Raw genomic sequence first — 23,655 nt, forward strand, 5'->3', positions numbered from 1 at the left:
AGAGAGAGAGAGAGATTGATCACACCATGGACAAAATATATAACCCAAAGGCACATCCACAGTGACCCACTTTTCTAGCCCCACTTCTCCAGCCACACTCTACCTGCCTACAGTCACCACCCAACACATTAGGTTAAGGTTCTCATAATCCCATCATTTCATCTCTAAACCTTCTTGTATTTTCTCACACATGAGCTTTTGGGAGATACCTCATCTAAACTATAACATCAAGTCTTGGTCACAGCTATGAGAAACTACCTAAACTACCTACACTACTCAGTCCTACCAGTCAGATGCCAAAACCAGAAAGAAGTGGTGATTAATGACAAAAAGACAGAGGGTAAAGCACCAGATTCTAGAGGATGGGGTGGCCAAAGCAAAGTCTCATTCATCAGTGACCATGCAGTGGCTGGGAAAACAGCACAGGGAAAAACCCAGAGAAGCAGCACATGGATGAAGGGGCATTCACCAATGTGTGCCAAGTGCCAGGCACCATGCTGGGCACTGAGGATACAGGGTGAACAAAACAGGTAGATCTCAACTGACAATGAAGTAATAGACAGGGAAAGTAAATTAAAAAGGAAGAGGAGAAAACAGTGACAGAGTGTTTTGGGGGGTTTCCTGAGATGTAGGTCTTGGGGAAACCCTTCTAAGAAGGTTTCAGTGACAGGAAGAAACATCCTCTATACTTTCAACCTACAAAAACCACCTCTGATGGGACAAGAGTGACAGATGGCATGCCGGAGAGGAGTGATGGAGTCCCATCATTCGATGGTTTTCACCAGATTGTGTGTGTTTGAGGGACACTTTCAAATATCAGAATATTTATCAGGTTATACAAAGTGATTATAAAACAGAGTAATTAAGAATCACTCAACTATACTTAGAGTCCTGTCAATCATAACACTTCAGCTAACAACGCCTTAGTTTTCATAAGAGCACCCATACTCACACCAACAGTCCTGGCTGTGCTGCACTTCCGAGTTGCTATTTGCAGCCTATACCACCCTCTCTTGTAGCCAAGGACAAACGAGTCTCCAGGTAAGCAGATCTTTTGTGAGCAGAGGCTCAGACATTAAATTCCTTGCACTGGTGTGTCCTTGGCAAACATAACCTGTTTGGCTTACTAATTATTAACGACACTTTTAACTGTATGTATACACATTATACTTATATATTTGACTGTGGAAAAATACATTTTAAACATTAACATTTGAAGTTAGTTGAGCAACAGGCGGGGAACACAGTAATGAAGCAGTGAACCTATTCTGAGGTTCTAGTTCCCTTGCTGTCCCGTGATGAGATATTTTTCATTCTTCATGGGATTATCAACCTTTTGTTTTTTCCTTGTATGAAAAAGGAGAAGATTTTATTTCTTTTGCTTTTTTCCTTGTTGGCAGATTCTTCATAACACCACCACAGACAGGCTTAATACTGTCATTTTGTTTTTGCTACTGGGGATTGAACCCATAGGTGCTTAACCACATCCCCAGCCTTTTAAAATATTTTATTTAGAGAAAAGGTCTTGCTAAATTGCTTATGGCCTTGTTAAGTTGCTGAGGCTGCCTTTGAACTCATGATCATCCTGCCTCAGCCTCCCAAGCTTCTGGGATTACAGGTGTGTGCCACCGTGCCAGGCTTAACTTTTTATCTTTTTATGAAGAATCTTTAGAAGTACAATCAACACCATGTCAAATTCCACCATAGCTGATCTCATAGCTATAATGAAAACCTAGTTTTAGAAAATATTAAGAAAGTATGAGAGTTTCCTATTTGGCAAAGTGACATGCTATGTAGCAGTTTAGGTACTAATTTTTAAATCTACTAAGTAAAGGGAAAAGGGGAAGATGTTGAAAGATAAAGGAAGAAAATCAGATACATATAAGAATAATCTAGAACATCCCTCTTCCTGGTCATGAACAACCATGGGAAACCTGAAATTTCAAAATCTAGAAAAAAACCGCCATCTAGAACTGGGCCATCTGTCCTGGGGTGCCTGGGCAGAGCCACTGCAGCCCATGTGATCTCCTCTACTCAAGCTGCCTCAGGTGAGGCATAAGAGCCAAGGGCCTCCTTCTTAGCGCAGCATAGGTGAGAGGCTCCAGGAAGGTCTTCATTCCCAAAGTGGCAGACTCATCAGAGAATGTCAATGTCATGAGAAAGGAATATGAAAGCAGCCACAGCTGTCTCTGGTGCGAGAAGGAACTGGAAGGAGAGCAACTCCACCCACCTTGCCACCAGACTTGCCTACATATCCATGGCTCACAAGAGAGGCCTCCATGAGCATCCCTGGTCAACTGCAAGACACCAGTGGGGAATTGCCTTCTCCACTGGAGTGGTAGTGGAGGAAGCTTTCCAAAGATGGAGTGGGAGCAACAGTCTGAAGAACATGAAAACAGGGCTGCCCTGGCATAAGAGGGGGATGAGACTAGGAAGAGAACGTAGCAGGAGAGAAGAAGGATGAGACCTTCACGACAACAGGTGAGATCTGGAACAGTCTTCCCCTGGGTGGTACATGATCTGGCTAGAGCTATAATCACTATCTGTTGCAATACCATGCCATCATCGGAAGATCTAACAGGATAAAGATGCTTAGAGGAATCTTTAGAGGATAAAGATTCCACCTAAGCTGGATCCAAGGGAGGCTGAGAAGGCTGAGAGAAAGGAGGGCTTCACACCCCCAACCCAGCATGGATGAGGCTCCAGTGCATGCCAGGTGGGAGGGCCATAGTCAATGGCCCTGCACTGGCTACAGAAGCAGCCCCAGGCTTGAGAGGCCATCAGAATGACTTCCCTATTGTCTGCAGAGATGAGTGAGGATGCACAGAGAAGGAACGCCCCCATCTCCTACAACCCAGAATTATCAAAGTACTAGAAACTGTGGGTGACCCTTGAAGTCCAGAGATCAACATCATCCTGTGTTAGTAATCTGGATGTGGTTGACTGTCTGGCTATGCCACTTGTCACTCTGATGACGCCAGGGTTGATCTGGTAAAGATGCAATCAAACACAGGCCAAGGAGAATGACTTCATGATCAGTTCCCTAGAAGAGTGCCACTTTAATTAATTTGAAAAGAGAGCAAATGGGCAGTGTCAAATAACATAAAGTGGATTGTATTCAGGAATGCCAAAAAGACTTTGGAGGATTTAGCCAAGCTGGTTAGGAAACATAACAAGCAGCCCTTAACATAATGACTGGATTCCAAACGGCTACCTCTCTCTTCTTCAAAGGGGTTTCCTGGAGAAGGTGCAGGTTAGGCAGCTCACTTCTACCAAGAGATCCCAGCTCCAGAAGGCAGCGCTGAGGATTCTCTCCTTTGTGAGATGAACAGCAATGCTCTCGAGCTTAACGGGAACAATTCTCAAACACGGATATGCCACCAGGCTGTCTCAGAGTCCAAGGCTGATGAGGCAAAGGAAAACAGGTGTGACTCCAGAGAACTGCCACTGTGAATGAGTTCATGTCCTTTCCCTTCCCATTCCCAGCCCTTCCTCTGGAGAGCTTCCCACATTTGCTACCAGAAGAGAGGAAAAGGGCTGAGATCTGAAGGAACAGCACCTTAAACGCTTCTCCCAGCCTGTGAGGAGGAATTGGGTCCCTGGGAGCCACAAGCCTGGTGGGAGCCCCAGCTGCTCCTGGGAGCAGGCACTGCAGATCCCAGTCACTGAATTCAAGTTGTGCACCCCTGGCTGAGAAGAAGGGAATCATGGCCACTGGTAGCTGAGCAGCAAATTGTGTGAAATCTTTTTTTTTTTTTTTTTCTTACAGAAAATCATGGGGTTTTAAAACTGGAAGAAAACCTTTTGTTCATGAAGAAATAATCCTCACTTCTCTATCTCTTTTTTTTCTGTTTCATTTCCTCCTTTGAAAAATATTCTACTCGTTACCTTTGAATGAAAAAGACATGGAAGACTACAGAAATCAAGAACTGAATGCCTGCCAAATTCACACACCCTCACTTACTGTTTCAAATGAACAAACAAAACAACAATATAAATAAAACAGTCCCAGAGAAGGGCAGGAATCCACCTTAGGTCACACAGCAGCCATGAGTGAACAAAACCAGTGTCTAGGTCATCTGATTACCCAACCAGTTTCACTATGCTAAGATTAGATTCCTAATAGAAAACAGGGATGGGGGTGAGAGAAGAATGGAGGAACTTTAGATTATGTGGCAGGAAATGAGAGGGAGGGGGGTATGAAAAATGGTGGAATGAGACAGATATCATTGCCCTATGTACATGTATGATTACACGAATGGTATGAATCTACATCGTGTACAACCATAGAAATGAAATGATGTACCCCATTTGTGTACAATGAATCAAAATGCAGTCTGTAAAAAAAAATAAAGAAAGAAAATAAAAAGAAAATTGGACATTTCAGCTTCCAGATGGTAGAATGCACTTTTGACATCAGATGCACTTTTCAACCACTAGAAAAGATTAGTTAAGATTCTGGGCAAATATGGAACATATTTTTTCAAATTTCAAATTTAAAAGGACTATATAATAGTTTTCATATGATATAAACACTTTTAAAAGAAAATATACTATTTATAACACACATTTATCAACTTCTAGATTACACATGATTTATATGGCCCAGCTACATAGAGAGTTGCTACATATATTTGAACAAACCATGAAATATTCCAAAGTGATTATGCTCATACAGTCTGCCTCCTAGGCAGAAAAGCCCACCCCTGGAGCTCCTACACCAAGAGGCAGACTTAGAAGGGACCGATGACAGGGTCAGCAATCCTTTGCAAGTGAGCTGACAGATTTAGTGTCATCAAGGGATCAGAGCTGATGCCTGGGTTCTATCCAGCCTGAGATTCCAACAACCAGTCATGCATCTGACCCAGACAAGGCCTGGTTTTAGTCACACCAAAGAAGCACAGAAAACAGAGGCAAGAGAGTCATCCTATGTTGAAGTTTTCCTTTTACTCATGGAAGCCTGGAAATGCACTTTTCCAGGTTTATGAGGTTACCCTCTGGCATTGGCTCATTGATTTCTGAGTCTTACAAAAGCTCTTCTTATTGTGCCTGCACCATAGATTTACAATGCTGTAACTCCTGTCAGACATCATCTTAGCTTTATGAATAAATAAAACTATGCTCTAGGGAAACATTGATTTAAGAAGAAAAATCAATACCTATCTAGCATGTGACAGACCTGAGCTTTAAGGCTGCTTATCCCCAAAGTACAAGGCAATACTAAGTGTAAAACTTCACTTTTTGCCTCCTTATAAAAGGTGAGGGAGGAGGGACAGGGAAGTGCTCAGTGGTAGTGCACTTGCCTAGCATGTGCCAGGCTCTGTGTTAGATTCCCAGAATGGAAAAAAAAAAAAAAAAAAAAAAAGTGAAGTAAAGTAGGCAGGCAAATAATTTTTTACACAGTCCTCAGAATGTTGGGATCCTTCTTTTCCTTTTGAAAGTAGTTAGTGCTGTTTCAAAAAAGGAAAGGAAAAGAGAAAGAGAAAAAAAGGGATAAATGAATGAAACCATGGTGGCAAAATCTTGAACAACCTAGCTTGTGAGTACATGAGGAGTCACTGTACAATTCTCTCCCATGCATGTGAAATTTTTCATTATAGGAACTTTTAAAAGCACACATGTATGCCTTAGAAGGCTAGGATCAACCACGCTGCTGACAGTGTTCTCTTTGGGTGACGGACTCATGAGGAAACCTCTTTGATGAAGTTTTGTATTTTTCAACAACCCGCAGTGAATAGAGGTATGTGGGTCTTATCGTTTAGAATATAATGAATGTAGGGGAGGACAGCGAGAAACAAAAGATTAAGAAGACAGGTCACAAGGTATTTGGTTGACTACCACCCTGGAGACAGCTATGATGTATATCAGAACACTTCTACTCCAGACCAACTCTTCCTTCCTGCTCTTGTGCATTCCACAGGGCACAAGCAGGTTGCTGTTAAAATGGACTGATTTCAAAAACAAAGCCAACAGCTTATGCTGAAATTAACTTCATCTTTGTGAGCCGAAGATAAAACACGAGACACGAGCTGACTATAGCCATCATTTCCTCAGCTCCGCAATCACCTTATAACCTAAGCCAATTTTTACAATGGAGACAGTTGTTAGAAGTTCCGACGTGCCCTGCGGTAACCTCTGATTACAAAGCCACTCCAGAAAGCCTGGCTCTTGTTCAGAATAGGCTTGAATCAAAAATGAATTCCATTCTTTTCCCTTAGCCTCTCAAAGATGTGGTTCATCACTAATTGTGCTAACTGTGGCCTCTCAAGAAACACACTTATTTGTTGATTTGGATTAGGAACTTCAGTTTCACAGGACAGTTAGTGATCCTGTGTTTTCATTGCTTGTCTTTCTAACAACTGGGAACTCTGGAAATCTAAATTGCACATCCAATGCATAGGCATGTTAGAAGTCTAAATATCATTTTGGACACTTTAAATTTTGAAACTCAAATCAAAACATCACAAAAGTAGCTGGAGAAGATATTGCCTGAATCAACCTCCAAAGGGGACATGATACATAGTTTCAAGTTCTAAAAAGATGTTGCCATTGAGTTAGCACTGATACCAGCAGAAGAGGGAAAGGGACCATGACTTGATTTTGGTGGCTCTTCTTTAACACATGGATACTAAAAGAAAAATAGAAAGCAAAGTCTCATTATTGAGAAAAAGTGCTTATGGGTAGTCAGAAAAAAAGCACAGCTTGAGATCAATTACTCTTCATGAATGTCCCTTTTTTTTCTTATTACAGTGTTAAAAATACACTCATTTAAAGAAATTACAGCCGTCCCTGCGTGACACTATGTGCCAGGCATTTATTAGAAGTTGTAGGTACATAAATAAGGTCTGAACTTTGCATTTAAGCTTTGCATCTAAAAGAGGGTCAGCTACATTACATAAGGAAATGACCACAACAGAGTGTGATTAGAGATAGAACTGAGAGATTGTTATACGTAGAGGAATCTGGGAGAGCTTCTTAGACAAGATGGAATCAGGTGGATCTTGAGAGATGTATTACATTTATCCTGAGAAAGTCATGTGTGCCTGATGGGGCACGATGTGCTGGAATACCCCAAGTAATTCAGTCTTAATGAAGCAGAGGCCAGAAAGTAGGGAAAGGCAGGCACTATGCTGGAGGATGAGCAGGGCTGGATTACAGGGATCTATGTCATGGAGGCTGAGCTAAGCGAGGTTATAAAGGCCTACAGAAACCTTTAAGAGGGAAACTGTTATAAATTTGGGAGCAGGGTCCACAGACTGGGACTGTCGGCTGGAAGACAGCTACAATAGTTAGCTCCAGGCATTGATCCGTGAAGAGGTAATGAGGATCAGAACTAAAGCCGTGACCAGTGGGAGGCAGAGGAGGGGAAGGTCAGAAAGACATTTACAATGAACATTTGTGAGAGCTGGCAAGTGAGTATGTGACCTCATCAAGCACCAGTCCTTGGTCTCAAAACTTTCATATATTATCTTAGATCAAGAATCTGGTGTGGACTGAATGAGGGGGAAGAGGCAATGACAGGACAGAGATTTCTGGCTTGAGTTACTGGGTCAACAGGGATGCCATTAATTGAAGTATTGATTCCAGGAGAGGCAATCAGTTGCAAGCAGAGGATGAGTGAGGGAGGCGGGGGAAGACACATTACTGAGACCTATTAGTTATTTTTTTTTTTTTAATTTTTATTTGTTATTTTTAGTTTACCTATTAGTTTTGAGAGCTACTTGGTACACACAAATGAAGATAGCCAGAATGTCAGGGACAGGAATGGGACATAGCAGAGAACAAACTGAAAAGTCAGGTTAAATAAAGGAAAAAAAAAAAGGTAGAAAATTATCTTTTTAGTAAAACTCTATCAGTTGGGCATGTACCAAAAAGGACCTAATGTTTATAGAAACTGAGGAGGACAAGGAGCCCATTCCAGAGGCATCTGATACATAATCTAAAATGTATAGATTCTTGAGTTAAATCTTAATGACCTCCTAACTGGAAAATACTCTGCACTTCAGACCACCACTAAAATGTGCCAGGCAAGCAGCTCTGATAGAAACAGAAGTGCATTAGAGAAAACAATGTTTAAGCCCCAGATCGAGATTCTTGTCAAATGTTTGAAGATCAGAGGAAAGCTTGTGGAGTGTGGATAATCAAAGCTCTTAATGCACTGATTCTTTAGCCTATGTTAACTGACAAAAGGCAGGCTGTCTTCCAGGATCTGCAGTTATATTTAGAAAGATCCAGGCCTCGGAGGGAAACCAAAATGACCCTGAACTAGCTCCCTGCTCTCTTCAGGCGAAAGGGTTATTCTGGTTTGAGAAAGAATTTCTCACCAAGTTGAAGGAAGGTTTAATGAAGACAGTGGCCTATTTTACAAGGTTCCTTCTGTGAAGAGATGGGGGAAATTCAGACCAGATGGACCCCTTCCTCTCTAGGCCATAAAGGAACTGGATAATGATGTATAATGGGTACGGGTCAGGCAGGCCACAGCACTGGAGGTTTCTAAATCTTTTAAATGGGCTGGGCATGGCACTTCAAAGTCCAGAATTCATTATAAAAATTGATAACCTTTTAGTAAACTAATTGCTAAAATTAAATATAGAATGTCTTTGTGTCGTCACTCATTTGGGTTGAATGATTTCTTTCCCGGATTTGATATTAACAGAAGATGACCCAAGGTCATTAAGGAATTTTCAATGCTAATAATGATAATGACAAACAGTCTCATATTTTTTGATGATGGTGGTGAAGGTGCTGTGTATTCTACTAACATCTCCACTGCACCCATGAGGCTATTAATTATTATCCCATCTCCAAGATAAGGGAAGAGATTGAGAGAAGGTACACATTTGTCCCCCTTCACAGGAGCATTAAAAAGCAGAGCCAGGGTTGTGCCTGTCACTGATCATAAGGGAAACAGCATGTTGTAGAAATCACAACTGTTGATGTCTAGGTCTCTAAGATAGAAGACTTGTGGTGTTGAACTCAAAATGGACTAGCTTGTGCCTTGAGGTTTTTCAGCTTGGAAGCTGTCTGCAGACCCACAACTCAGTCCCCAAATAAACCAGTGATATCTATACACAAAGTTAAGCCAGAAACCAGTTTCAATGATTAATAATTCAGATAATAACAGATAAATTCATACCTTGAAATCACCCTTTCCCAGTTCCAAAGTTGTGCCCAACTGTCGAAAAAAGAGAAGGACTCCCTGCGTTCTGGAAAGGAAACACAACAGGAAACAATCTCAAAATTCTATACTGGCTTAAACTTGCAAAAACTTAGGATAAGGTGATTATCTTTTTATTTACTTATTAGAGTTTTGGGTAATAAAAAAAAAAAAGCAACTGACAATTGTAACCTTTAGCATTTTAATACTATATAAGGAAAATGTTCAAAGGCAAAAGTTAAAACTTGCTCTTAAAATATGCACAGACATATGTAGTATTCTAAATTTTATGTATGTAGGAAAATTAAAAAACAAGGTGTTAAAACATTTGAAAATTAATGCAGATGCTTTGTTTTCTCATTGTTCCCTTCTAGCTCTTTCTCAGATTCCCATAGTCACCGTGAGTTACCGTCAGTGCAACCACAGACCTCATGGGTGGACGCTTCAAGATGTGGAAGGAACTATGTAGGCAAAAAAAAAAGAGAAGAAAAGAAATGGCTATACCCTAGGAGGATGATGGCCTTGTCAGAAAAGATAGGGTGCAAGAGAATGGCTCAAAACCAGGAGGTGACTGTTAGAACAGATTGAGCCACATTATCCTAGGCCTTCGTCTTGAAATATACTGTATTTTGAACATGGCTCCTTATGCTTAAAAATAAAATTACATCACTTATAAAGATCACTTGTTCCAAGAGGAGGTGTGATTCAAGTTTGAGGAATGTAATCTTGAATCTCAAATTCTGCTTTTATACAACTGTGGCTCGAAGTTGACATCTTCAGTGTGCCACGAGAAGGGAGAAGCCTGGACAGTGGAATGGGTGACGCAGTGACTGGGCAGAAATTTTTGAGAAGGGGTCGCCACTGAGGTAAGCCAACATCTCTCCCCATCTCTACTTTGTTCCCCCTTTTTTGGGGGCAAAGTTTAGATGGGAGAAGAAAGAGCTATTTCTTAAATGAAAGGCCAAACAATGCCAGACGACCACAGAGTAACAGTAAATTGGATGACAAACAAGGCTGGTGGCCCTGTGAGCTGCCCATGTCAGAGTCTGATGACAGCAAGACAGGAGCTCCCAAGCTCCACATGGTCCCACCCACCCTGACCCTGAGGGCCAAGAGCCCTCAGATGTAGACAATTGGACAGATGCACAAGGTGAGAGGAGGGTGCACACAGGGGAGGCAAGAAAGGAGTCAAGATCACTTCTGCAAGAGGCTGCCTGCAGCAGCAAAGGGCAGGGGAATTCTCTGCTCTTGGCCTTTTGCTGGGAAAGTCCCATCCTGAGCAATTCAGCATTACAGCTCAATGACACTGTGGGTTCTGGACGATTTCCACACCATCCTGGAAACCCATCTTTTTTCAAGCCAGGAAGGTAAACTGCAAGCTCTAAACAACTTCATCAGAATGGCACCTGTTCAAAAGTAGTGCAGTCACAGTTGTGAGATGCTGCTAGTAGTGTTTAAAGCACAGCTAAAGCTGTTTTATGAACACTGACAAACCTTCACGCTGTGTACAAAGGGCACACAAAGCCAACAAATGTGGACACGCATGTAATATAGCAGAAGTATGTACAGGTTGTGAACAGGGTACAGAAAAGAGCATGATATCTTTGTTCTGGAGGGCCCATATGTACAGCTCTTGGGATAAAAACCACGCAGCCTGGCACAGCTTTGAGGTCTCCCGGGGCAGCACATGCCGCCTGTCCAGTGTCCTCTCTCACTGCCCCCAGCCGCCACCCTGAGATCCCCAGGCTTCTGTTACATTGGTATTTTTGTAAAATATAGAAATCAAACACCTAATAAAGAAATGAATATCTAATAAGGTTAGAAACTGTAGTGTGTTTATAAAGAGTAGGTAGATCTTATAGCTGGCAAGTGAGGCCTTGGGTTTATCTCAACCTCTTGTCCCAACTATGTCCCTGGTCTGTCACATTCTACTTAACACTCTCCTTCTTTATAATCCAGTGAAGAAATAAACTGTAAGCAGTGTAAAGTTTAAGCTCAAAACAGGGGTTTTCAACTTCTGCCCTGCGAGTGTGTGGGGCTGGATAATTTTTTGTTTTGAGGGAATAGCAACCTTTCCTTAAGCTGTGACAACCAAAAATGTCTCCAGACTTTGACAAATGTCCCAGGTGGTAAAATTACCCCATGTTAAGAAAATCACTAGTCTAAAATTAACAATAGCTTATTAAAACACAATATTTATATCTTAATTTCCATATTACACTGAAAGACAGTATGGGTGAGACCCAACAGAAAGGGCACGGATGGGACAGGGGAGAAAAAGGGAGGGACGTGCATTGAGTACCTGCTGTGTCCTCAGCCCCATATTTGCAAAAACCCTGGGGCTCCCCCTGAAAAAGAGCTTGCTCCAAACCTTGAGCTCCAATGAGTCAGGGTATACTGACAATGCTGTTAAACGCAGAACTCTTAGGAATGAACTAAAAAGAAATATGCTAGAACTTCACATAGACGTTGGTACACCTTTACTTCATCTTCAGCAGACAAAACACCCAACTCCTCATCCTCAAGACCAGCTAGCACCACACGCTGTCATGCCAAGTGCCTCCACTGGGTGAATTAGGCTATTTCACCACCAACTCAAAGCCGTGTGGTTGTTTTTCATAATGATATGCTTACATGGAATCAGAGGCATGGCTGAAATATCTCTTTTCCTAAAACCACAACAAATCAGGGATATTTTGCTTATGGGATAGCTATGAAATGCTAACTGGTTACAGCTCTTTGCCAGTGTCCAAGAAGAGCTTAACAGTGCTCCCGAGTCCCGCACAGCATGGTTTGATAAAATTCTGCCTTAAACTAGAGACCTCTCTGAGTGTGTTTATTGAGACAAGGGATAGGGATTCTCAAATGGAATTTGATATTGGTCATTTTCTCTCCTCACCTCTGAAGGCCTGGCATGCTCAACAATCTCTATTAAATTCAGCAGATTGAAATCCCAAAGAGCCCCCAGACAGGGATCTTTCCTAGCCCCGTCGATTCAAAAAGAACCTCAAACACATATGTTTGTACACATTTTTTCTCCAGTTCCCTTTTTCTGATTCTAATGTAATCACATCTCTTATTCTAATATCTATTTAAATACCTTAAGGAGCATGTCTCCCTGTGCCAGCTATATTCTAGGTGGGGTTTCATTACTGACCAAGCACTCACAGAGCTTTCTAGAGGAGGTGAAAAACAAACTAACCATCTTGCAAACCAAATGTAATATCCACTGTACTGAAGCCAGCATGGAGTTGGGGGCTGCCCAAGGGGTGGGACTGTGTTAAGTGGAGGAGTCAGAAAGACATCCTAAGAGAATGCTGGATGGGCAAAGGCCTGAAGGTGGGGAGACGTAGGTCATGTGCCCCTGATGACAGTGCTACTCATGGAGCCAGAACAAGCCCAGTGCTTCTGTGGACACCGAGGAAAGGACCCGGCCCTCCATGGCACACACAAAGATATGGGTGTAGATCCAGGAGAGGCCATGGAAGAAGTTCTATTCTGTCCTGTCACAAAAAAGAATGGGAAACAAGATTATCAGCTGACATGAAGATTGAGAAAAAGGTATTTGGGGTTTGAAGAGGGAGCATGAAGCCCACCGGGAGAGGGCAGGAGTGAACAGACAAGGGGACCAGCAGCCTCGGGGCCCACTGGGCTGGAAGCGAGACCTGTTAGCATAGTGGGGTGTGCTCCTCAGCCTTTTATCAGCAGAGGTGAGCACATGGAGTGGGCAGAGAGATGGGACCTACAGGTTTTGCCAGGTGAGCTCAAAGAGTAGGAGAAAGAAGCAAAGAATGTGAGGGTGGATGCAAAGGAGTGATTACGAGGAGATGGTGGAATTTAAGTTGGGTAAGTAGGAAAGAGCTAGAGGGAGTAGTGGACAGTGAAAGCAAGAGGGAACAATAGATTGTGAATACTGGTGGAATTAAGGTACTGGGGACAGAAAGACAGGCAGTGGTGAACAGAGAAAGTGCTGCTTGGGAAGAGAGTAGGTTAGATACTTGCTACTCAATGTATGGTTCTTGGACCAGTAACTTCAGCAAGACTGAGTCTCATTAGAAATGTAGGTCTTAGACTTCATCTCAGACCCTTGGAATCAGAATCTGCATTTTAACAAGCTCCCCAGGTGATTCATGTGCACAATAAATGTGGGTAAGAACTGGCATAAGCCACTGCTGCATCTGAGCCAAGTGGCTCCATCTCTACTTACATAGAGATGTGACTACATCTCCACTCATAGGAAAGCCACATATGCCTTGTCAAAGGCAGGTTTCTGAGGTTAGGGCCTTTCCTGGGGGCTGTTTCCCATATAGTTGGCTCCACTTGAAGTGGCTCACTTTGGTTTCTTAAGTTTCTATCCAGCTGTCTTACACCTTGTTCTGCAGGTCTTATATCCTTACAATACAGCTGGCACACTTCAGATTCTACTTACCAGGGAACACTGCCCCATGGCTTCCTCCCTGTTCTTACTTCCTGAGACCAAGTTCCAGATACCCCCTCTATTCTAATTTGCCTCTGAGGGGGCAACCAGACACTCAGGTCCCTCAATTAGGGCTGCACTATTCTATATGCCCACAGATCTATCGTGAGATGCTACTGCAAAATACATAGTATTGCCATTTGTGGCTTTTTAAAAGCTTAGCTTCCTGCTTTAATAATTATTCATACCCCAGCACCTCAAAAAGAGAAATCACAGTTTTGTATCTTCTTTAATATGAGTAGACTGTCTTCATGCTTTACAGTTAATTTTATTAAAAAAATTGAAATCAACATCTGTATGCAACATTACAGAATGAAAGATGAGGTGGGGCCTAATTAATGGAAGCTTTGTCTCCATAGCAGCTTTATTCCTAATAAACAGAGTGTGACATTTCATTAACCCAGAGACAACCTCCTGTACAAAGACATGAATGTGAAATAATATAAAATACTAAATTTAGAATTGCTAGCTCTTTTTTTCCATGACAGAGGATCCTGATGCTTGTCATATATACCAGTTTTACTATGATTACTGATAAAACTATTTGCAGACACTGTGCTACACATTCCATACATTCTCATCTCATCTAGTGCTTGTAAGAATTCCATGGGATCCATACAACTGTCATGCTCGTTAAGGAAACTGAGGCTCAGAAAAGTGAATTAGCTCAGTCAATGAGTGGTGCAGACAAGTTTCGCACCCAGGTACATCTGATTCCACAGTGGTTCCTAATATAAACCACAGCTATAGACTAAGAACAGCATTTCCTCTACATCTTTGTATCCCTGAGCACACATGTGGTCACTACTAAATATTATATGTGCCTACCTGAATCATAAAGGTGTAAAACAAGGGTCAATAGTCTCATTATTAGCAAATATTTGATTCAGAAACCCCTGATTAAATATGAACATTTGCGAGGTCTGTGATAATTCTCTTAGCTCTTCCTAAGAACAAATAAATAAGTGAACCATCCTGGGGTCACTCTGCTAACCAGAGTTAAGGTTGTAACAAACTGGCTCATTATCCACAAGGACCTGAACATAATCTCTGGCAGGTGAGTGGCCTGACCTTAAGGAATAGAACTTGTGCTGCTGTCAGGAGAAAATGCTGGCAATTACCACTTCTCTGTCCCTATCTCAACCAAAGTAGTGAAGTCCTTGGATCAGTGAAGCCAGTGCAAGTGCATACAGATGAAAAAGAACCAAATTCTAATATTTCTGTGGGAATTAATTACCATGAGCTTTGGACACACAATTTTTCCCTCTGCATCATCTAACAGCCTAGGAATCAAGATAACCACATCCAGTCCTCCCTCTGCTGCTTCCAAGGGTAGCCTAAGGGTGACTGATGGCCCTAGGTCCTCAGCTAGGAAGGGCTGAGGTTAATTTAATGGCCCTTAGTTCTGCCCAACAAAAAGTCAGACCGAGGTACCTGCACATGGACAGGGTTAGGCATGTCTGGCTGATAAAATATTTTTTTAAAGTTAGTGAACTCAAAGTCAGCCAAACAATAACAAAAGCAACCTCAGAACTGTGCTGTTCCTAACCTCTGTCTGGAACACAAAAACAGAAACTTCTTGTTGTATTTATGTAAAAATTATAGGGAACCTCTTTAGTTTCCCAGATTTTAAAAGGAACAATACATGCCCATTTTTATATTTTAATGTGTTTATATGTGGGTGAGCATTTATCACTCAGTATCTATTACTGCCTCAATATTTATTACTGTCTCTACATACTTTCCTTAGACTGCCACATCTGATAAGGCAGGGACCAAATGTTTTTAGTTCTTTTTGTAAAGCTTGTAAAACTGTTATGTATAATTAGGCATGTAAAAGGTGTTTGATGAAGATGATTGTGAAGAATGAGAACAGTTAACACCATGGTAGGCATGTTTTATGAAACCCTCCTGTCTTTTCTGAGACATCAGATGATCACACTGTCATGGAATCATAGAATAAATGGAAGCTTGAGTCTAGTTCTAGTTGTGGAACTTGGTAAGCAATGTATGGTCTGTGGATCAGCAGCACCAAGAGCTCCTTAGAAAGGCAGACTCCAGGCCCCACCCTGGGCTTACCAAGTCAGAATCTGCAATTTTACAAGACTCCCAGGTGACTTCTATGCACATTAGAGTATGAGAGGCAGTGACTGCAGAACCATCAAGCCCAACTGCTCCATTCTACAGCTGAGGAAGTATCAGACCCAGGCAGGCTGAGTGACTTGCAAGGGGTCACATAACCAAACCGGTGACTTATACCTCTGGATTCCAACCTTCTATAGCCCCTACTCTTTCTGGAATATCCTCCTTACATTACTCCAGTGGGGAACAATAGGAACTAGACTGCAAATAAATAACAGTCAACACCCTGCAGGAAACACCACCACTGACTGTATTTGTTTGCTACAAAGGTCTTTTTCTTTCAATGTTCTGAATATATTTATGAGATGCTGGCAATAGCAATCCAGATACCTATTTTGTAGAAGTGGGTTGGCTCACCACATGCTGCCAGAGACAGTGACCACACTGACGGCCTGTGGGACTGGCCGAGCTGTGGATCCTCACGTTTTTGCAGGTCTCAGGACCACTGATGCAGCCCAGGCTGCCATCTCCTCTGATCTCCAGTTTCATACTGCATTAGATGCTCCTAAGTCCTGGCTCGCGCATGGCTCTCTCTTGGAGTTTTACAGCCCAGCCACAATGAACATAATTCAAATTTTCAAGGATTTGTAGTAAAAGAAAAAAAAATGCAACTACTTAAAAACTTCTTAGGGTTGTCGCTGATAGGCTGACTTTATCTTTCAAACCAGTTCCTGCCACACCTTGCCAGTCTGGCCATTATATACTTTCTATAACATATTTGGAGCCATTTAATGTCTAACTGGGGGAATATTATTATGGGTATTTCCCCCCAGACTTCATCCATAAAGCGTAGTTAGTAAAGTATATTCAATAACATTCAAATTCCATCACTGTTGTGCCACTAATATTTTCCAAGGCTGAAAGGGACTCACATGCACTTTAATCATTCTGTGGGGCAGACATCTGTCTTCCCTTGTATTTGCATACCAACTGGCACCCTTCAAACATATGGTGACTTTTCTGGAAAAAAAAATATTCATTTCTCTAAGTATGAAGAGATTGGCTATACTTTTGTCTACAACAAATTTTTGTTTTTCCTGCATATTTAGAAGTTAGGAATTTGCTGGATATAAAAGAAATGCACTGCACTGAAGAAGGTAGGGCTTAAAAACACTGTCGCCGGGACTATAAATTAGTACAACAGCTACTGAAATCATACGGTGGTTCCTCAAAAGATGAAGCATGGAACCACTCTATTTCCCAGCTATACGACTATTTCAATATTTGAAGAATTAAAGAGATCTTACTACAGTGGTACATGCACACCCATGTTTATAGTAGCACAATTCAAAATAGCCAAACTATGGAACCTGCCTAGGTGTCCATCAATGAATGAATGGATAAAGAAAATGTGGTATAGACACACAAAGGAACTTTATTCAGTCATAAAGAAAAATGAAATTATGGTATTTGCAGGAAAATGGATGGAACTAGAGATCATCATGTTAAGTAAAATAAGTCAAACTCTGAAGGTTAAGGGTTATGTTTTCTCTCATATGTGGAAGCTAGAGAGTAAAGGAACACAAAGGTGGAGGGGGACCTCTTAAAAATCAGAGGGAGATCAACAGAGGAAAGGGACCAAGAAGTGGGAGGCAGGGCGGCAGGTGGGGAGTGCTGCGGATACTAGTCAATTTATATTATTATACTGGGAGTATGTGTGATGTGACTGTGTAACAACAAATCCCATCAATAAGTACACCCATAATGCACCAATAAAAAATGTGGAAAAGAAGAAAAAACGAAACACAAAAGAGTAAGTGAATCAATCATAAAGATTTGAAGGGGACTGGGATATAGCTCAGTTGGTAGAGTGCTTGTCCTGCATGCACAAGGCCCTGGGTTCAATCCCCAGCACTGAAAAAAAAAAAAAAAAAAAAAAAAAAAAAAAAAGATTTGAAGGAAAGAGTTTGAAAGGATATTGAAACTTTGCTGAAACACAGGACAGACTGAATTGTGTCCAGCACTTCCTAACTAAACATTGAGAGAGACCACCATTTCGAAGAAAGAAAGGGGACGGGTTTACCTAAAAGCTCTCTGTTTTGCCTCCAGGCAACATCCTCACAGAAGTACACCATCCCATCATTTGGGGAAAAGTACAAAGAGTAGAGACAGGTAGAGACAGTTGAACTGTATGTCCCATGGAACTTGTCATGAATTGGTTGAAGCGTCAGGTTTTAGGAAACCTTTGCTGCATCTTTGTGTTAAGGCAGTATATTAAGCACTTAGAATAGGGCCCCAAATATGGTAAGTGGAATATAAAATCTAACAGCACTGTGTTCAAGTTCCCAAATTCCCCAAAGCAACAACTGAATGAGACTCTACCTGCTGTCCCTGGAGATGAGGCATATTCTGTTTTCCTCAGTCCTCATCACTTCATATTGTCTCTCAGACACTAGAGCCCACTGCCAGATGACTTATATCATTGCAGAGCACTGCTGTTTTCCTTAGGGTTAAATGAAAGGAATACATTTTTACCTACCTTTCTATGAGACTGCTTTCAGATCTCTTGGCTCAATTCACTCATTTATGAGTTGCAATTCTTGCCCTGGATGCTACCAACCAGTACATCCACTGGAACCATGAACTCTTCCCCTTTCCCACCTGCCCCATTTGAAGTCATTCTATAAGGCTTGCATAGTCTGAGTCCTCCATTCAGAAACTATTGCTTTATTATTATGTATAAATATTATTATGTAAAATTTAAAACTACTTTCTGGACCACAGATCATTTTAGATCAGTGGTAGATCTGCTTATCTTCCTCCTCATAATTTTAGGCCTTCCAGCACTGAATTCCAGCCCAAATTACCACTTTCCCTTACCATGGGGAGGAAGTCTGTTGGAGAGGAAGATGGAGAGGAAGGGAGAACAAGAGAAGGGGACAAAAGAGAAGTGGTTTTGCCCTCTTATGTGGCTCTCCAATCCCCATAGGACCTATAAAGAAAAGGAGTTAAGTAGTAAGAGAGACCAGAAAAAGCAAAGGAGATTTAAAAAAAAAAAAGGTGTTTAACTTTAGTTTCATTCAGCTTTTTCACTGCTGTGACCAAAAGAACCTGACAAGAACAATTTTAGAGGAGGAAAAGTTTATTTGGTGCTCACGGTTTCAGAGGTCTCAATCTATAGACAGGTGACTCCACAGCTCTGGGCCTCAGGTAAGGCAGAACATCATGGCAGAGGGTGTGCAGGAGGAAAGCTGCTCAGGACATGGCCATCAGGAAGCAGAGAGGGTCGGGGTGGGTTCTACTCACCAGGGACAAACTATAAACCTCAAAGGCATGCCTCCAGTGATCTACATCCTCTAGCCACTCCCCACCTGCCTACACTTACCACCAAGGTTAATCCATATAAGTGGATTAATCCACCGATTAGGTTACGGTTCTCATAAACCAATCATTTAACCTCTGAAAATTCTTGCATCGTCTAACACATGAGCTTTTCAGGGACACCTCATATTTAAACCACAACTTGCTTCTGGTACTTCTGAAGCTCTCCTCCCCAGCTGCCATTCTAAAGTTCAGTAAAAAAGTTGGTGGATGTGACAAAGCGGGGATCAAAGGAGGGGATGGCAGCAAGAGGAGGAGAATGAAACATCCTCACCTTTGCTGCTCAGGACCTCCTAGCCCCCGGGGAGAAATGAAGTCAGCAGCTGCTGAAAGAGCTGGAGAGAAAAGATGCTGGAGAAGGCAAACCCAGGGGAATGTCCTTATGCCTCCCTGTGACCGGTCACTCTAGGCTTCAAGCCTCCTTCACCCCATGTCCTCACCTCAGTCCTCCGCTTCCCCTCGGCCACATGAATCCTTCTTCACATAATTCACTTCCCTTCTACCACATCCTGAAATCCATCTGAAAGAGCACTAGCAGGGGACCAAAAGCTCTTGGAAGTCAGGATCCCCATCTTGTTGCGTTTGGGTGTTACTGTGCCTGCTGTTCCCTGGCCTGTGGCAATCAAGCCTACATGAATGAAACTGGACCAACGCAAACCCTGAAAGCAAACATATTTCTCCTTATAGGAAGGATAATTGCTATAAAATTCTCAGCAAACCTCTTGAAATACATTATTAAGAAAAATATAGAAGGCCTCTGATAGTTTATTTCCCTCAGGTGTCTGGGCTTGAAGTACTCAGTTGCATATTATTTCTCATGCACCTGCTTATTGACAAGATGTCTTATACTTTTCTTTTTTTTTTTTTTTGGGTGGGGAAGGTGGATCTGGGGATAGAACCCAGGGCTGCTTACCCACTGAGATGCACCCCTAGGCTTTTTAATTTTTTACTTAGAGACAGAGTCTTGCTGATGTGCTTGGGGCCTCACTCAATTGATGAGGCTAGCTTTGAAATTGTGATCCTCCTGTCTCAGCCTCCTGAGCTGCTGGAATTACAGGTGTGTGCACCACACCTGGCATTAAACTTTTAATATGTTTAACAAAATTAACTGAAGAAACATTAAAATTTAGTACTACTCATACTTCAAAATATCTAGAAAATTGTGTCAATTTCACTGTAGTAGGAAGGTTTTTCTTCTCTGGCTCTTAGGAAAGTGGGGATAAGAACTAGGCCTCCGCCAGGGCCAAGGTCCTTCCTCATGTATTTTAAGTCAAGAATAGATGTATTTTGGAAGTGAGCAGATATTTGGGTTTGGTGTACAGACTGAGTTGGGAAAAATATCTAAGGTTAGAAATGGGTTCTCCAAAGAGACATCTGGAAACTCGCATTGCATTGGCTAGGATCCCAAAGGCAAGATACATGATTGTCAATCTTTATCCTTCCTATTTTATCTTAGTTTCCTCCATGGCTCCTGACTCCTTACACTAAGATACAGGCCATTTCAGATGACTTGGTAGGCACAGAATAAAAAAAGCAATTGGCAAAGAAGAAAAAAAAATTGTAGGAAGTAGAGCTGTTGCCACTTATGAAAGAGGTTGCTTCTTACTAACTGTGGAGTACAGCCTCTTCTATCCTTGTCCCAGGAGCCTTCCCTCTTACAACAGCAAATGGCCATTGCACACCAGGCTGACAGCACACCAGGCATAACTGCATGCACTTTTCATAAGATAACAACCCAAGGCGGCAAATACCATTATGGTTCCCATTTTGCAGATGGGGAATCTGAGAAGTTAGTTATTTGCTCAGGTCATAGCTAACAGGGACAGGGGAAATGGGACAGAATGCTGGATACAAACAGTTTGGCTCCAGAGTCTAAATTCCTACCCTCTCAACCTTTAGAGCTATTTTGCACCCATTCACTCATGTTCTTATCTTCTTCCTTACTCACAAGTGCTAGAGTTCTGCCCACAGTGGTCAGCCTCAGCAACTTAGTGGGACTCTGTTGCCAAACAAAATGTAAGTAAGTAATAAATAAATGGGCTAGAAATGAAGCTCAGTGGTAAACATTCCTGGGTTCAATACCCTATACTGCAAAAAACAACCAAGAGTGAAAAGACTTCACTAGAAAACCAGATGTGAAAGAAATATTTCTACTTACTATGCATACTACATGCCATGAAGCAAAATCAATTTATAAGCACCCCACTGAAATCCTAGATAAGGAACTAGGAAGTCTTTAGCAAGAAATGTTAAAGTAATTATAACAATGAAGAAAGTAACATAAGAAATGCTGAAGGAGATAATCTATTTCAGGTGTGCCTATTCCATCTTAGTGAACAGTTTCAATGGATAGTAATTTTGGTCCCTCCAAATCCATGGTGGGGGTCTTAAGTTCAACAACTGTAAGTTCACTAATAATGGAGGTTTTCAGACAAAATAGCTTTAAGCCATTTATGACTAGGAAGAATACAACCATTCAAACTGCTAAGATTAAAAGTGGAACCCAAAAGCTATCAGAAAGAAATATATGGTTTATATGTTAAAACAAAAATTAAAGCATTCAGTTTTTACTAAAGAGATCAGAAAGGATGAAAAAGCCTTGAAGGCGTCCTATTGGCCAGGTGGGAAGGGAAGGAGGACATGGTCCCAGCAGGGGTAATGGCTTTCCCAGCGTTAAAGTCAGATGCTGACAGGCTCAGGCTGTACCCCACAGGAGTCAAGTCATCCAGAGGAGCTCCATGTAGTCTCTAAAGGGCTGTGATTTGATGGAGAGGTAGGTAAAAACATTTCCCTTTATCCTCCTTTAAGAAAAAACAATGGTGTCAAGTGACAATAAAAAGCTGCTCATGGTTGGCTGCAGAATCTGGGAGATAAGAAAGGTAAGGATTGTAGGAATCATGCCTCAGATAAGAGCAGCTCCTAAACATCTGTATCAAACTCTGTGGGGGGAATTTGGGAATGTGAACCCAATGTTGGCTGATTTTTCTGATTTGGTCCTAAGAGAAGCTAGAAAATTGGATTTTTATGATTATCTTATAATGTTTAAATCATGCCATTAATGTAAATTTTAAAATAATATCCTCCTATCAACATTAAGAAGGCCAACAAAATATGCTTGAGGGTCTGTGTACTCTCTTCAATAAAATCTCTTTTCTATTTGCCTATTTTCTAATTGTACCATTTAAAAAATGATTTCTAGTCCTCTGCTGATCACAGGGTTTGCAAATATTTTCTCCCACTGTGGAGCCTGTCTTCTTATATGTATAACAGAATCTTTTGAAAGGTCAAAAGTTTTAATTTTTATGACATTCTATCAGTACATTTTTTTTTTTTATAGAAATAAAAAGAAGTGCTTTCCCAGGTGTGGTGGCACACATCTGTACTACCAGCTACTCAGGAGGCTGAGGCAGGAGGATCATAAGTTGGAGGCTGGTGTGGGTAACTTATCACAGCTGTCTCAGAATTAAGTAAAAGAGGATGTAGATACAGTTCAGTGGGGAAGCACTTGCCTAGTATGCATGAGGCCTTAAGTTCAATTTCCGGTAACACACAAAAAACCCCAACAAGAAGTGCTTTCTGCATCTCTGTCCAAAAAAGAACAGTTGGGCATACTTGTGTGAATCTATTTCTGCACCTCTGTCAATACCCCACAGTGTTGATTACTGTAGTTGTATAATGAGTCCTGTAATGGAGCAGACTGATTCCGCCCACTTATTCTTCTTTCCCCAAATTGTTTAAGCTATCTTAGTTCTATATAACTTTTAGAATAATTTTGTGTAGGCCTATAAAAAAATCATGCTGAGATTTTGAAATTTGTTAAACCAGTATGTTAACTTGGGAAGAATCAGCATCTTTACTATGTTGAGCCTTCTCATCCATGTAAACAGTATGCATCAGTGTTTTATAGTTTTCAATACACAGGTTCCATTTTGTAAGATTTATATTTATATGTTTCTTTTATTTTTAGAGTTACTGTAACTGGTACTGTATTTTTAAAAATTTACCCTTTTAAATAATTTGTTTCTTTTCTATGTTCTCTCTCTATTTTTTTCCTGCTGCACTGGGGATCAAACCCAGAGAGAGTGCTTTACCACTGAGCTACATCCCTAGTCCTTTCTACTTTTCAGTTTGAGACAGGGTTTTGCTAAGTTGCTGAGGATGGCCTGAAACTTCTTTCTGCCTGATCATCTGGCATCGCTGGGATTACAGGTGTGCGTAACTGCACCCAGCTAAATACTTAATTTTAAAAAAATTTTTATTTGTTATAATTATTCATACATGACAGTAGAATGCATTTATACATTTTGATAAATCATACACAAGTGGAACACAATTTCTCATTTTTCTGATTATACATGTTATAGGATCACATCGGTCATGCAGTCATATATGTATGTGAGGTAACAATGTCTGTTTCTCTCTACTATCCTTCCTACCCTCATAGGGGTTCCCTTCCCTTCACTTCCCTCTACTTAATCTAGAGCAACTCTATTCTTCCTACTGTCCTGCTCCCGCTTATTGTGAATCAGCATCTGCATACCAGAGAAAACACTCAGAC

The 23,655-nt window shown here is 41.4% G+C and overlaps 1 protein-coding gene across 1 annotated transcript in view; it reads right to left on the reverse strand.

Annotated features, from left to right (window-relative positions):
* PAG1 (phosphoprotein membrane anchor with glycosphingolipid microdomains 1) overlaps positions 1-23,655 on the reverse strand; it is a 128,762-nt gene that overhangs the window by 76,576 nt on the left and 28,531 nt on the right. The window contains 1 exon segment of the mRNA XM_079140942.1: positions 9,137-9,206. The gene's annotated coding sequence lies outside the window, so the exon portion shown is untranslated.

This window comes from Sciurus vulgaris (genome assembly GCF_902686455.1).
Source record: "Sciurus vulgaris genome assembly, chromosome: 1".
NCBI lineage: Eukaryota > Metazoa > Chordata > Mammalia > Rodentia > Sciuridae > Sciurus > Sciurus vulgaris.